At 48.1% G+C, this 16,332-nt stretch overlaps 1 long non-coding RNA gene across 1 annotated transcript; it reads left to right on the top strand.

Moving 5' to 3' along the window:
• Positions 1–7: 7 nt before the first annotated feature.
• On the top strand, positions 8–11,444 carry LOC139173101 (uncharacterized). Its single transcript, XR_011559977.1, has 3 exons — positions 8–81; positions 7,953–8,066; positions 11,361–11,444. It is a non-coding gene; the product is annotated as an uncharacterized lncRNA (long non-coding RNA).
• Positions 11,445–16,332: the final 4,888 nt, after the last annotated feature.

Here is a 16,332-nt window from a genome sequence, read left to right as displayed (position 1 = left end):
CGCGGCTGGGTCGCGAGACGTCTGCAAAGGCGACTGCCTGTCCGGCTCGGCCGAGCGCAGGAGTCGCACCCCGGTGGAAAGGTGACTTTCCCCAGAAGAACGGGGCCAAGGGAGCCCCGGGAGCCCCTGCAAGCGGCGGGTGGGGGTGGACTAGACACTAGAGGACCTCTAGGTGCCCCCCGACCTTCCCAACCTGGAGGTCGCGCGGAGCTTCGCGCATCCCCGCAGCACAGTGGCCCCCAGGGCTGCTGCTCTCCGGGCTAAGTGTGGTGCCCAGGAGCAGCAGGGCCTGGGCAGGAGCCCCCCGTCCGTCCGCCGGCCCTGGCTGAGCGCGGAGCCCCGATCTGCCGGTCGCCTTAGCTGCAGTCCCCACGGGTTCCGCGCGATGGCCCGCTCGGCCAGCCCTTGTCTGAGCCTGGGAGGCGCAGCGCTTGCAGGCAGCTGGAAGGCTCGGGCAGAGTCAGAAAGAGCAAGAGCCTTTAGTTTAGACTTATATACCGCTTCCCAGTGGGCCGTAAAAGCACGCTGAAGCGGTATATAAGTCTAAGGGCCATTGCATTTGCAGTACAGTATAGCAATAGCATTGAGACTCAGTGCGACGTCTCTTCAAAACTCCACAGCCTGCACTGGCTGCTGATTAGTTTCCAGACACAATTCAAAGTGTTGGTAATGACCTATAAAGCCCTACATGGCATTGGACCACAATACCTCCAGAACCGTCTTCTGCCACAGGAATCCCAGCGACTGAGTTGGCCTTCTCCGGGTCTCGTGGACCAAACAATGCTGTCTGGCAGGCCCCTAGGGAAGAGCCTTCTCTGTGGTGGCTCCAGCCCTCTAGAATCAACTCTCCCCAGAGATTAGAACTGCCCCCACCCTCTTTGCCTTTCGTAAGTTGCTGAAGACCCACCTTTGTCGCCAGGTATGGGGGAACTGAGATACCTCCAGGCTTATATAGTTTATGTATGGTATGACTGTGTTGTATGGTTTTAAATGATGGGTTTTAGATGTTTTTAATATTATAACATTGTTGTTATTATTATTGTGAGCTGCTCTGAGTCTACGGAGAGGGGTGGCATACAAATCTAATATATCACCATTATTATTATTATTATTATTATTATTGCCCTCTCTAAGCGGTTTACAGAATCAGACTCTTGCCCCCAACTATTTAGGGCCTCATTTGACTCACCTTGGAAGGATGGAAGGCTGAGTCCACTTGAAATAGATAGATAGATGATGGTAGAGAGATGATTGGTGGATGGATGGATAGATGGAATAGATGAAACAAACAGAATATAGCAATAGCTTAGACTTATATAATAATAATTTAATAATAATAATTTATTAGATTTGTATGCTGCCCCTCTCCGCAGACTATAGTGCTTTTATAGCCCTGTCTAAGCAGTTTACAGAGCCATCCAACAATCTGGGTCCTCATTTGACCCACCTCGGATGATGATGATAATAATGATAATAATGATAATAATGATAATAATGATAATAATGATAATAATAATAATGATGATGATAATAATGATAATAATGATAATAATGATTGATAATAATGATAATAATGATGATAATGATTGATAATAATGATAATAATGATAATAATGATTGATAATAATGATAATAATGATAATAATGATTGATAATAATGATAATAATAATAATAATAATAATAATAATAATAAACACAGTCCTAGATGCTTGGGAAGTGTTTGACGTATAATATTGTGATACGAAATCCAGAATATAAATCTCATTTGCTATCTCTTACTGTTTCTTTGTGAATAAAATAATAATATTATATATGCAGGTAAAAAAATAGGGATCACTTTGGTGGGCAGGTATTTATTTATTTATTTATTAGATTTGTATGCCGCCCCTCTCCATAGACTCGGGGCGGCTAACAACAATAATAAAACAGCGTATAACAAATCTAATATTTAAAATAACTAAAAACCCTTATTAAAACCAAGCATACACACACACAAACATACCATGCATAAACTGTATAGGCCTGGAGGGAAAGGAGTATCTAAATTCCCCCATGCCTGATGACAGAGGTGGGTTATGCCGGCCAGATGACCACAGAGATGTCTTCAGACAGTGCTGGCTCTTTGGCTTTGTAATGGAGATGATCATCACCCCCTAGAATCGGGAATGACTACTACATACATGCAAGGGGAACCTTTAACTTATAATATAAAATACAGATAAAAACAAAGATATTAAGGAACTAAGGGACGGAATGCAAGGGAAAAAGCAAAAGGGGGAAAAAGTGATTTCCAACTTTGTTTATTTATTTATTTAGTTATTTATTTATTTTGTCCAATACACAATGAGGGTTTTAGTGGGTATATATCTATATGCACATAGTAAAATACATGATGAAGGTTATAGAGGAGATACTCATAGTAAAATATATCGAAGAAATAATAGAAAAGAAGGTATAGTAATAGAACATATCAATGAAAGAATAGAAGAAGAGATATAGGAATAGAAGAAAGGTATAGGAGATATAGGAGAGCAATAGGACAGGGGACGGAAGGTACTCTAGTGCACTTGAAGTCGCCCCTTACTGACCTCTTAGGAATCTAAGGGTAAAGTGTTGGGGGTTTGGGGATGACACTATGGAGTCCGGTAATAAGTTCCACGCTTCGACAACTCAGTTACTGAAATCATATTTTTTACAGTCAAGTTTGGAGCGGTTAATATTAAGTTTAAATCTGTTGCGTGCTCTTGTGTTGTTGTGGTTGAAGCTGAAGTAGTCGCCGACAGGCAGGACGTTGCAGCATATGATCTTGTGGGCAATACTTAGATCTTGTTTAAGGCGTCTTAGTTCTAAACTTACTAGGCCCAGGATTGAAAGTCTAGTCTCAGGGTATTCTATTTCGAGTGGAGGAGTGAAGGCCTCTTCTGGTGAAGTATCTTTGGACATTTTCAAGGGTGTTAATGTCTGAGATGCGATATGGGTTCCAAACAGATGAGCTGTATTCGAGGATGGGTCTGGTAAAAGTTTTGTAAGCTCTGGTAAGTAGTGTGAGATTGCCAGAGCAGAAGCTAGGTAGGATTAGGTTTACAACTCTTGAAGCCTTCTTGGCTATATTGTTGCAGTGGGCTTTGGCACTTAAGTCTTTTGTTATTAGTATACCAAGGTCTTTAACTTTATATTCAGTATAATATATAATTCAGTTACAACCTCAGCTTTTTGCTTTATGTATTTAGTAAGCAGTAGACAATTCTATAACAAATTAATCACAGTTTTAATCTCTTCTGTTCCAAGCATAAAGTTCAGAAGTGGTTTCCAAGCTGAAACAAAACCAAATAAGTTCTCCTTTAATTTAATTTTGCCATCTCTTCCGATCTAGAAGTTTTTTTGATTGGAGACTTCCAGGAAAGGTTCGAGGGCTGGAAGTAGGAAAGAAATCCAGGCAGAAGACACAGAGGTTGCTAAGTAAGAGACAAAGTTGACTTAAGGGAGACTTTTTTTTTTAAACTGCTTTTCCTCTGGGAACTCAAGTAGGTGATGCCTTCAGTTTATCCTCCACATAAGCATTTATCTATTTATTTATTCATTCATTCATTCATTCATTCATTCATTCATTCATTCATTCATTCATTTATTTATTTATTTATTTATTTATTTATTTATTATTTGGATTTGTATGCCGCCCCTCTCCAAAGACTCGGGGCGGCTCACAACAAGTGAAAAACAGTCCAATACATAATCCAATCAACTAAAATATTCAAAAATTTAAAAAACCCCATATACTAACATACACACACACAAGCATACCATGTATAAATTCAACGTGCCCAGGGAGAGATGTTTAGTTTCCCCATGCCTGACGGCAAAGGTGGGTTTTGAGGAGTTTAGGGAAGGCAGGAAGAGTAGGGGCAGTTCTGATCTCCAGGGGGAGTTGGTTCCAGAGAGTCGGTGCCGCCACAGAGAAGGCTCTCCCCCTGGGGCCCGCCAACCGACATTGTTTAGTTGACGGGACCCGGAGGACGCCCACTCTGTGGGACCTAATCGGTCGCTGGGATTCGTGCGGCAGAAGGCGGTCTCGGAGATATTCTGGTCCGATGCCATGAAGGGCTTTAAAGGTCATAACCAACACTTTGAATTGTGACCGGAAACTGATCGGCAGCCAGTGCAGACTGCGGAGTGATGGTGAAACATGGGCATACCTGGGTAAGCCCATGATTGCTCTCGCAGCTGCATTCTGCACGATCTGAAGTTTCCGAACACTTTTCAAAGGTAGCCCCATGTAGAGAGCATTACAGTAGTCGAACCTCGAGGTGATGAGGGCATGAGTGACTGTGAGCAATGAGTCCCGGTCCAGATAGGGCCGCAACTGGTGCACCAGGCGAACCTGGGCAAACGTCCCCCTCGCCACAGCTGAAAGATGTTTCTCTAATGTGAGCTGTGGATCGAGGAGGACGCCCAAGTTGCGGACCCTCTCTGAGGGGGTCAATAATTCCCCCCCCAGGGTAATGGACGGACAGATGGGATTGTCCTTGGGAGGCAAAACCCACAGCCACTCCGTCTTATCCGGGTTGAGCTTGAGTCTGTTGACACCCATCCAGGCCCCAACAGCCTCCAGGCACCGGCACATCACTTCCACCGCTTCGTTGACTGGGCATGGGGTGGAGATGTAAAGCTGGGTATCATCAGCATATTGATGATACCTCACCCCATGTCCTTGGATGATCTCACCCAGCGGTTTCATGTAGATGTTAAATAGCAAGGGGGAGAGGACCGACCCCTGAGGTACTCCACAAGGGAGAGACCTCTGAGTCGACCTCTGACCCCCCACTAACACCGACTGCGACCGGCCAGAGAGGTAGGAGGAGAACCACTGAAGCACAGTGCCTCCCACCCCCAACCCCTCCAACCGGTGCAGAAGGATACCATGGTCGATGGTATCGAAAGCCGCTGAGAGATCGAGGAGCACCAGGACAGAGGATAAACCCCTGTCCCGGGCCCGCCAGAGATCATCCATCAACGTGACCAAAGCGGTTTCCGTGCTGTAACCGGGCCTGAAGCCTGACTGCTGGGGACCTAGATAATCGGCTTCTTCCAAGGACTGCTGGAGCTGGAGTGCCACCACCTTCTCGACAACCTTCCCCATAAAGGGAAGGTTGTAGACTGGACAATAGTTGTTCAGTACGGCTGGGTCCAGGGAAGGCTTCTTGAGGAGGGGGTGCACAAGCGCTTCTTTATAGAGTGTTGGAAAAACTCCCCTCCCCAAGGAAGCGTTGGTAATCTCCTGGGCCCAGCTCCGTGTCACCTCCCTGCTGGCCGAGACCAACCAGGAGGGACACGGATCCAGTAGACAGGTGGCGGAACTCACAGCTCCAATGGCCTTGTCCACTTCATCAGGTGTCACCAGATCAAACTCTTCCCAGACAGGTGGACAAGTACGTGCCCCAGTCACCTCGACTGACTCATTGTCAGTCGACTCTGTTTTACAATTGGAGTCGAGGTCGGCCCGGATCTGAGCGACTTTATCAGCGAAAAACGTGTTAAACTCCTTGGCACTACTCTGCAAGGGCTCCCCAACTCCCCCCTGGTTAAGAAAGGAGCGGGTCACCCTAAACAGAGTGGCCGGGCGGGATTCCGCTGATGCAATCAAGGCAGCATGGTACGCGCATCTTGCCGCCTTGAGCGCCACTTTGTAAGTCTTAATAAAAGCTCTTACAAGTGTTCGATCAGATTCAGACCTACTCTTCCTCCATCGCTTCTCTAGACGTCTCTTTTGGCATTTCAACTCCCGGAGCTCCTCGTTGAACCATGGGGCTCTACGGGGTCTAGCGCCACGGAGAGGTCGCAAAGGCGCAATCCGGTCGAGAGCCTCCGCAGCAGCCGTATTCCAGGCCTCCGCAAGAGACTCCGCCGAACTGTGGATGAGTGCCTCTGGAATAACCCCAAGCGCCGTCTGAAAGCCCTCTGGGTCCATCAGGCGTCTGGGGCGGAACATCTTCATTGGTTCCGCCTCCCTGTGGGGAAGGATTGGAGCCAGGAAGTCAAGCCGTAGTAGAAAATGGTCTGACCATGACAAAGGCACTGCTTCTAAGCCCCTTAGTCTCAGACCATTACTCAATTGCTCGGAAAGGAATACCATGTCAGGTGCGTGCCCCCCCTCATGAGTCGGACCCCGTACTACTTGAGTCAGGTCCATGGCTGTCATGGTGGCCATGAACTCCTGTGCCAACCCAGAGGTTTCGCCGAGTGACGGCAGGTTGAAGTCCCCCAAGACAATAAGTCTGGGGAACTCCACCGCCAACCCGGCTACCTCCTCGAGTAGCACAGGCAGGGCTTTTGACACGCAGCTGGGACGCAGGTACGTGAGAAATAAGCCCACCTGAACCCCTAAGTCCAACTTCATCAAGAGTGACTCGCAACCCGCAATTTCCGGAGCAATGAGTCCACGTAGGCAAAGGCTCTCCCTGGCTATAATAGCCACTCCTCCCCCCCTTCCCTGGGGTCGAGGTTGATGCCATATCTGAAACCCAGCTGGGCAAATTTCAGAGAGAGGAACACCTCCCTCTGGGCCCAGCCAGGTTTCAGTAATACATGCCAGGTCGGCCTCCTCATCCAGGATCAGATCCCGGATGAGGAGAGCTTTATTTACCACCGACCTGGCATTAAGCAGCAGCAACCTGAGCCCAGGGCCAGAGTTACACTCATCACCAGTACCCAAGATTGGACTCACGGAGCCAGAACAAGGGATCGTTATTAAGCAACGGTCCCTCGTTCCCCTGAAACGGCTAACTCCGTGGCCCCCACCATATCTGCCTCTCCCCAGCAACACAGGAATATTCCGACCCTCTGCCACCCCAGAGATCGGTGCCCCATCCCCTCCCGCCTCTTGAGCGTCAGGTGGGCCAGATCTTGTGAGATTAAGTTAGGATGAATGTGACTGACTTAGAGTTGACATGTCAAGTTTGCTTGATCCCTCTGATAAATTGAGAAACTCAAAGAACAAACTTAGAAAAGGGGCATCTAATAAAAACAGAATGTCAGGCAATGGTCAGATGTTTGGATGGGGCATGGTACCAGGAAGATACAAATACAGATTAACCGAGTTGGAAGGGAATTTGCAGGTCATCTAGCTCAAACCCCCCACCCACCCAATCAGGAGACCCTAAACCAGTGATGGTGAACCTTTTTTTCCTCGGGCGCCAAAAGAGCGTGCGTGCGTGCTTTCGGCATGTGTGAGTGCCCACACCTATAATTCAGTGCCTAGGGAGGGCAAAAACTGCCTCTCCCATCCTTGGAGGCCCTCTGGAGGCCCAAAACAGCCTGTTTCCCAACTTCTGGTGGCCCCCATGGGCTTGTGTTTTGCCCTCCCCGGCTCCAAAGGCTTCCCTGGAGTTGGGGGAGAGTAAAAATGCCCTTCCCCATCCCCTCGGAGGCTCTCTGGAAGCCAAAAACACCCTCCCAGAACCTCTGTGCGAGCCAAAAATCAACTGGCCGGCACACACAGGCACATTGGAGCTGAGCTAGGGCAACAGCTCACATGCCAGTAGATATGGCTCCATGTGCCACCGGTGGCACCCGTGCCATAGGTTCACCATCACTGTACACCATGTCTGAGAGATGGCAGTCCAGTCTCTCCTTGAAGACCTCCAGTGATGAAGCTCGCACAACTTCCGAAGGCAACTTCAGTTGATTCTTCTCACTGTCAAAACATTCCTCCTTATTTCCAGGTTGAATCTCTCCTTGCTCAGTTTCCATCCATTATTCCTAATCTGGCCTCTGGGCAGGGGTGGGCAGCAGGCAGGACGGGGTGGAACGCAGTTCTACCGGTGGCAATGAAGCTGTGTGCCCAGCTTTAGCTGACCACCCCCCCCCCTCATCCTCCTCTTTGGAAAGTGGCAGGGGGACCAGCACCAGTAGGAGTTGCAGAGGGTCCATTTCTTCCCACCTCTTTTCTCAACAGCTGATCGGCACCCGTTCACCTAGCTACCCAGCCTGAGTCAGGGGGCGACCCAGGAAGGAGAGCGCGGGAAACGAGAAGCAAATGGTCACCCCAGAGAGCGACACTGCTGAGGCTGTAAGTCAAGGACTTAAGAGTTCGCTTTATTTATTTATTATTTATTTAATTGGATTTGTATGCCACCCCTCTCCAAGGACTCGGGGCAGCTCACAGCATGTACAAAAAAACAAGAAACAATAATAGCAATCCAAATAATACATTAAAAAACAGTCTTTAAAATTCTAATTAAAAAAGAAAAACCATCCATATCATTCATTCAACAATCAAATACAGTGATCCCTCGATTTGCGCGTTCTCGATTAGCGCGAAACGCTGCAACGCGGTTTTTCAAAAAATATTAATTAAAAAAATAAAATATTAAAAAATAAAAAATAAGTCCACGCTAGTTCTCTCTCTCTTTCTCTCCCTGTTGCCGGCGTGGTATATGAGAGAGAAAGAGAGAGGCAGAGGTCGGGCGCATTACCGGGAGGTGGAGGCGGCGTGGGGACGCTGGGTGCCGGGGACTCCGAGGAGGGGGTGGACGTCTGTTCCCTGAATGGAGACCGCCGGCCGCTCAATCGGGCCGGCAGGGAACAGAATGGAGCCTTCCGCGGCGGGGCTGGTAAGGGGGGGAGCCGAGGGGGGAGCCGAGCCCAGCCCCGTGGCATTCGCTTTCCTCCCGCCGGCAGCCGACTGATTGTGGGCTCCTTCGCAACCTCGGAGAGCTTCCTGGTTTTCGTGAGCTTTCATGCCCTGGAAGCTCTCCGAGGTTGCGAAGGAGCCCACGATCAGTCTCGGCTGCGGGTGGGAGGAAGGCGAATCCCCCGTGGGCTCCGTTACATCTTCCGCTGCCAGCCAGGCCATGCTGGCGGCAGCGGAACAATCGCTGGCTGTCAACTTTTCTTTTTAAAACTGGGCAGGAGCTGACTTGCCTCCCCAGTGCTAAAAAGAAAAGTTGACAGCCAGCGCTGCGACTGACGGAATGCTGAGCCTCCCGTTCTCCCCCACCTCGCCCCTTCCGGTTTCGGCGTTTGGCAACGGAGTCCGGCGCTGGGGCCATGCGGGGCCGCTCATCCAGGGGGGCGTGTGTGGACTGGCAAGCGGCAAGCGGCAAGTGATCTGGCGGGAAGACCAAGGGAAGGTTCCTTCAGCTGCCCAACACCTGATCCGCTCCGCAGCGCGGCAGCAGCGAGGAGCCGAAGATGGGGTTTCCCCTTTGCCTTTACCCCATCTTCGGCTCCTCGCTGCTTCCGCGCTGCGGAGCAGATCAGCTGTTGGGCGGCTGAAGGAATCTTCCCTTGGTCTTCCCCGCCGCCCACACGCAAACTCCACCATCTGCGCATGTGCGGCCATGAAAAAAATGGCGCACATGCGCAGATGGTGGTTTTACTTCCGCATCCAATATAACGCGGAAATCGGTTAGCGCGGGAGGTCTTGGAACGTAACCCCCGCGCTAACCGAGAGATCACTGTAAAGCATTCATTGGTCAGGGGGGAAGATCTAAGGCAGCGTTTCCCAACCGGTGTGCCGTGCCGCGAGACATGGCCAGGTGTGCCGCCAAGCTTCAGCTGGGCGGGGCGCTGCCGGTACTTCTGTCCTGGGGCTCCCGTTCGCAGCTGTCCCCAGCCTCCTGCTCGATGCCGCGGTTTTCGGCGCTCTCCTGCTGGGCCCCAAAGAAGGAAGGCAGGAAGAAGGAGAGCTCCATTCTTCGCACATTTTTCCCGCCTTCTTTCTTTGGGGCCCAGCAGGAGAGCGCCGAAAACCGCGGCATCGAGCAGGAGGCGGGGGACAGCTGCGAGCGGGAGCCCCAGGACGGAAGTCCCGGCAGCGCCCCGCCCAGCTGGAGCTCTTCTGGCGTCGACGGCAAGTGTCCAATGGGAGCGGGGGGGGGGGTGGCCGCAGCGGCCGCAGGCAGTCGGGGGAGATGGCGGCGGCGAGAGGGATCGCTCGCTCGCTCTCTCTCAGCTGACTGCAAGTGGGAGCCCTGACGGTGGCGGTTGGACGTGCTGCTGGACGTCGTACATGCTGGCGCTGCGTGCCTGGCATATACGGTGTCCAGCACCACGTCCAGCTGCCGCCGTTAGGGCTCCCGCTTGCAGTCAGCTGAGAGAGAGAGAGAAAGAGAGACATATAAGAGGCAGAGAGAGAGAGAAAGAGAGACATAGCAAGAGAGGCAGAGAAAGAGAGACAGAGCAAGAAAGAGAGGCAGAGAAAGAGAGATAGAGAAAGAGAGAGAGAAAGAGAGACATAGCAAGAGAGGCAGAGAGAGAGAAAAAGAAAGAGAGACATAGCAAGAGAAAAAGAGAGACTTAGCAAGAGAGGCACAGAGAGAGAGAGAAAGAGAAAGAAAGAGAGACATAGCAAGAGAGACAGAGAGAGAAAGAGAGATAGCAAGAGAGGCAAAGAGAAAGAAAGAGACATATAGCAAGACAGTGAAAGAGAGAAAGAGAGCAAGAGAGAGAGAAAAAAGCAAGAAAGAGATAGCAAGAGAGACAGAGAGAGAGAGCAAGGGAGAGAGAAAGACATAGAGGAAGGGAAGGAGGGAGAGAGAAAGAGAGCAAAAAAGAGAGGAAGAAAGAAAGAAAGAGGGATGGAGAGAGAGAATGAAGGGAAGGAAGGAAAAGAGAGAAAGAGGGAGAAATAGAGCGAAAGGGAGGAAGAGAGAGGGGTTTTTTGTCCAAACTTTTCTTTAGCCCGCCCCCCCCCCCCTTTCAGTGTTCCCCAGGATTTTGAAAATACGAATAATGTGCCGCGGCTCAAAAAAGGTTGGGAAACACTGATCTAAGGAACCCCAGGCCTGGCGGCAAAGATGAGTTTTTAAACTCTTCCAGAAGGCGAGGAGGGTGGGGGCAGTGCGAATCTCCGGGGAGAACTGATTCCAGAGGGCCGGGGCCCCCACAGAGAAGGTTCTTCCCCTAGGTCCTGCCAGCCGACATTGTTTGGTTGACGGGACCCTAAGGAGATCAACTCTGTGGGACCTCACCAGTTGCTGGGCAGAAGGCGGTCTCGGAGATAGCCTGGTCCTATGCCATGTAGGGCTTTATAGGTCATAACCAACGATGATGATCGTTCAAGCCACTCTCACCAGGTCACATGGCTGGCAAGCCACTCCTACCTAGTCACATGACCATCAGGCCACACCCACAAAATAAGCCACACCCACATTGTGGCAGTTAAAAATTTGGCTGCCCATTACTGCCTCTGGGTGCTTGGGTGGAGGGTTGGACTAGATAACCTACAAGGTCCCTTCCAACTCTGCTAATCTGTGAAACTTGGTGTCCTTCAGTTTCCATCCACAGCTGAACTATGATCTAAGCAGAGGACTTACTTGAGATGGGGACCTCAGGCTGAAAAACCCCTTTTTTCCTTTAGAATCCAAAGCTTGGGACTGCTGAAGGAGATAGAAACATAGAAGACTGACAGCAGAAAAAGACCTCCTGGTCCATCTAGTCTGCCCTTCCTGTATTTTATCTTAGGATGTATATATTAATAATAAATATGTTAATAAATTAATAATAAATATGTTTATCCCAGGCATGTTTCAATTCAGTTCCTGTGGATTTACCAACCACGTCTGCGGGAAGTTTGTTTCAAGCATCGACTACTCTTTCCATAAAGTAATATTTCCTCATGTTGCTTCTGATCTTTCCCCCAACTAACCTCAGATTGGGCCCCCTTGTTCTTGGGTTCCCTTTCCTATTAAAAACATTTCTCTCCTGAACCTTATTTAACCCTTTCACATATTGAAATGTTTTGATCATGTCCCCCCTTTCCCTTCTGTCCTCCAGACTATACAGATTGAGTTCATGAAGTCTTTCCTGATAAGTTTTATGCTTAAAACCTTCCACCATTTTTGTAGCCCGTCTTTGGACCTGTTCAATTTTGTCAATCTCTTTTTGTAGGTGAGGTCTCCAGAACTGAGCACAGTATTCCAGTTGTTGTTGTCTTCATCCTAAAACTTGGCACTAAAAATGCTTAATTTTGTTTGTTTGTTTGTTTTAAAGAATTTAAATAAATGTTTCCCAAACTCGCCCTTCAAGATGGGACAGCTAGCTGGCTGGCTTCCTTGAGAGGTTGCCATGGCTTCCAGAGTCCCTTTCCCTTTTGCAGCTGGAATTTTTTTTTGGGGGGGGGGCTTTCAGCAAACCACACAGTTGATTGGAGTGGCAAGTTGCTTGGAAACATTTTCCCCTTCTCTGCAAGATTAAAGGAGTGAGGGTTAAAAAGGAAGATGCTGATAGACGAACAGCTGAACTGTGTCTCAAGTTACATTTTATAATTTTTGTTATCTACATAATGTTTACAGCAGGATGTTGCTATTAAAGGAAGCTTCTGGATTAGATTTCATTATCTAAGAGGTGGAATAAGGTGTTGACCTTTCATTTCTTGCTAGTGAGCCGAGAAAATTCTGCCGCATGAATCCCAACGACTGGTTAGGTCCCACAGAGTTGGCCTTCTCCAGGTCCCGTCAACTAGACAATGTTGCTTGGCGGGGACCAAGCATATCTAGGGATTGGATATTGTAGCCTTGAGCAATGTTACCCAGCGAATGCTGGCTGGGGAATTCTGGGAGTTGAAGTCCAGATACCTTCAAGTTGCCAAGGTTGGGAAACACTGGCCTAGAGGTTAATTCTCTGCCTTACAAGGCAAAGGCTGCTAGTTCAAATCCCATTGAGGGTATGGCTAGCTGATGAGGCCAGAACAAGGCCAAAATAGATCTATCCTAGTCTCCCTTATTTTTCAAATTCATCAAAAACATGTGACACATACAGAATATAGTTTGTTGGCTATGAACAAATCAACTGCCTTGGAAATGGCCCTGGGTTGGGCCTAGAGACAAAAGGAAGCTGTGACACTCCTTCAATATACCAGGGTGATCCGACAGAGGAAAGAAACCATATTACCCTTTCCTGGTACAAAGCTGAAAGGATCAGATCCTGTAGCCTAGAGGGTAATTCTCAGGCAGAGGCTACCGGATCAAATCCCAGTGAGGGTATGGCTAGCTGATAAGGCCAGAACAAGGCCGAAATAGATCTATTCTAGTTTCCTTTAATTTTCAAATTCAGCAAAAAACATGTGACACATACAAAATATAGTGTGTCAGCTATGAATAAATTAACTGCCTTGGAAATGGCCCTGCATTGGGCCAAGAGGCATTCAACAGAGAATATATATATATATAGAATATACCAAGACCGTCATACCTGTACCCGTGAAAATCTACGAATATATATATATATGTCACATGGTTTTTTTGCTGAATTTGAAAATTAAGGGAGACTAGGACAGATCTATTTCGGCCTTATTTTGGCCTCATCAGCTAGCCATACCCACTGGGACTTGAACCTGCAACCTTTGCCTTGTAAGGCAGAGAATTATCCTCTAGGCTACAGTATCCAATCCCTTCAGCTCTGCATATACTGTATATATATATATATTCGTAGATTTTCACGGGTACAGGTATGACGGTCTTGGTATATTCGGGTTTCTTCCCATGTAGGATTTGGAAATTTCTGGCGACGTTTCGACGAGGTCTCACTCGTCATCTTCAGGCTGGTGTTTCTGTCCTTGTTCTCAGGCGAACACTGCGAGACCTGAGCTGCCTTCCTTCTATAAATACTGGTGGCTGGGTGTGGTTTGATGACTCAGCAATTGCCTGCTGTGCAGAAACTTCCTGGTGAGTCAGTGGGGTAACAATTGGGGTCGTTGATGTAGCTGAGGTATGCTGATTAGTTAATGGTTGTAGATTAGGCGTGATATCCTGAGTAGTTGGAACTTGCAGGCTACTTGATTGTTTTACAATGTGTGTTCTGAGTCTGGTTTCTATGGCTGGGATACGTTTGAGGGCTGGTTTCCAGATGTCTGGTAAGCGAGAGGTATCATCCCGCTTGTTCATATTTTGGGGATGTTTTTCTATCTCGATGGCTTCCATGATTATTCTTTTGCTGTAGTGTTCTGTTTTGGAAATTAATTTGGTACTGTCGAAATCAATTTCATGTCCTGTAGTTTTGAAGTGTTGGAAAAGGGAGGAGGTTTTTTCTTTTTTCTTTAATGCATTCTTATGTTCTGCAACACGTGCATTTACTCTCCTGTTAGTTTGTCCAATATATGTGGCTGGGCAGATTTTACACGGTATTTGATAAACTCCCTGGTTTTCTAGTTGGATATTGTCTTTCGGGTTTCTTAGGATATATTGGATAAACGAACAGGAGAGTAAATGCACGTGTTGCAGAACATAAGAATGCATTAAAGAAAAAAGAAAAAACCTCCTCCCTTTTCCAACACTTCAAAACTACAGGACATGAAATTGATTTCGACAGTACCAAATTAATTTCCAAAACAGAACACTACAGCAAAAGAATAATCATGGAAGCCATCGAGATAGAAAAACATCCCCAAAATATGAACAAGCGGGATGATACCTCTCGCTTACCAGACATCTGGAAACCAGCCCTCAAACGTATCCCAGCCATAGAAACCAGACTCAGAACACACATTGTAAAACAATCAAGTAGCCTACAAGTTCCAACTACTCAGGATATCACGCCTAATCTACAACCATTAACTAATCAGCATACCTCAGCTACATCAACGACCCCAATTGTTACCCCACTGACTCACCAGGAAGTTTCTACACAGCAGGCAATTGCTGAGTCATCAAACCACACCCAGCCACCAGTATTTATAGAAGGAAGGCAGCTCAGGTCTCGCAGTGTTCGCCTGAGAACAAGGACAGAAACACCAGCCTGAAGATGACGAGTGAGACCTCGTCGAAACGTCGCCAGAAATTTCTAAATCCTACACGGGAAGAAACCCGAATATACCAAGACCGTCATACACACACACACACACACACACACACGCACACACACATGCACATAAGTGTGTGTGTGTGTGTATAGATTGTTGTGAGTTCGAGATTTTTCCCGTGTAATATTTTGAGTGTCTTTGCGACATTTCCGCAAAATCACATTCACTATCATCTGGTTGAAGTTACACACATACAATAATATATACTGTTTATTATATTATATTATATTATACTTATATTGTACCTTATGATTCTTGAAAAACTTACCTTTTCTTTTACGTACACTGAGAGCATTTGTGTGTCTAATCACACTTGGCCAGTAAAGAATTCTACCCTACGCTACACTACGCTACGCTACACTATGTTACCCTACCCTACTCTACCCTACCCTACATTCTATTCTATTCTAATTGAGCAGGGGGTTGGACTAGAAGACCTCCAAAGTCCCTTCCAGCCCTATAGTCCTGTGCTCTATTATTTCCCTCTGCTTTTGGTCTCAACTGGTGCTGAAATAGATCTGGAATTCGCACGGGCCCCCTGCTTTGCAAACTCAACAAACAGGCTGTTCTAATTTGCAATGAAATCCTCCTTGCCTTCGCTTTTGTCTCTATACTCAGGCAGATTTACAAAGCCAGGACAAAATCGGGGACAATCTTTTGACGGGGGTGAGGATGATTTGAGAAGCCTCCCCTCCCACGAACTCACATCATGGGGGCAGGCCTAGGGGCAGGGAAGGAGAAGGAGGAGGAGGAGGAGGAGGAGGAGGAGAAGAAGAAGAAGGGGAAGAAGAAGGGAAAGAAGAAGAGGAAGAAGAAGAAGAGGAGGAGGAGGAGGGAGAAGAAGAAGAAGAAGAAGAGGAAGAACAAGAAGGGAAGAAGAAGAAGAGGAAGAGGAAGAAGAAGGGGAAGAAGAAGAGGAAGAAGAAGGAGAAGAAGGTGAAGAAAAGGAAGAAGAGGAAGAAGAATAAAAAGAAGGGGAAGAAGAAAAAGAAGAAGGGGGAAGAAGAAGAAGAAGAAGAAGAAGAACCAACTCAACCGTCCATTCACAGCCATTAATCTGCCTGGATGCCACACCAGGCAAGAGCAAAAGGCGAGAACCAGCCATGGCCAATGCACTGCATTTCCCTTCCCCCCAGACCCCCTTCTCCCCTCTTGGAAACTCTTGCATGGTTTCCATCTCATTGTATCCTCTCCACCCCCACCCCCCCATCGCCCGTCCTGTCCCCTTCTTTTGACAAGCCCCTCCGTGCCTTTGCCAGGGAGGGAGGCTGGAATGCCATTGTCTCCTCTCTAAAGAACCAGGCATCTTATGCAAATCTTTATTGGAAGATCCTGGGAACTGGGTCTCCGGATAGGAGGGGGTGGGGGAGGCCTAGCGAAGTGGGGGGGGGCAGATCTTTTGGCAGGCTACTTCAGGAGCAATTCAGGCTGAGCTCTTTGCTTTGCGCTGCTCCCTATTCAAGGAGAGCACCACCCATGGTGGAGATGTGGGGGTGTGCGCTCCTTTTGGTTATGGTTTTTTGGGCGGGGTGCC

The sequence above is a fragment of the Erythrolamprus reginae genome, chromosome 10 (assembly GCF_031021105.1).
Source record: "Erythrolamprus reginae isolate rEryReg1 chromosome 10, rEryReg1.hap1, whole genome shotgun sequence".
NCBI lineage: Eukaryota > Metazoa > Chordata > Lepidosauria > Squamata > Dipsadidae > Erythrolamprus > Erythrolamprus reginae.
The sequence above is the reverse complement of the archived record's forward strand: the minus strand, read 5'-3'. Positions and strand labels throughout refer to the sequence as shown.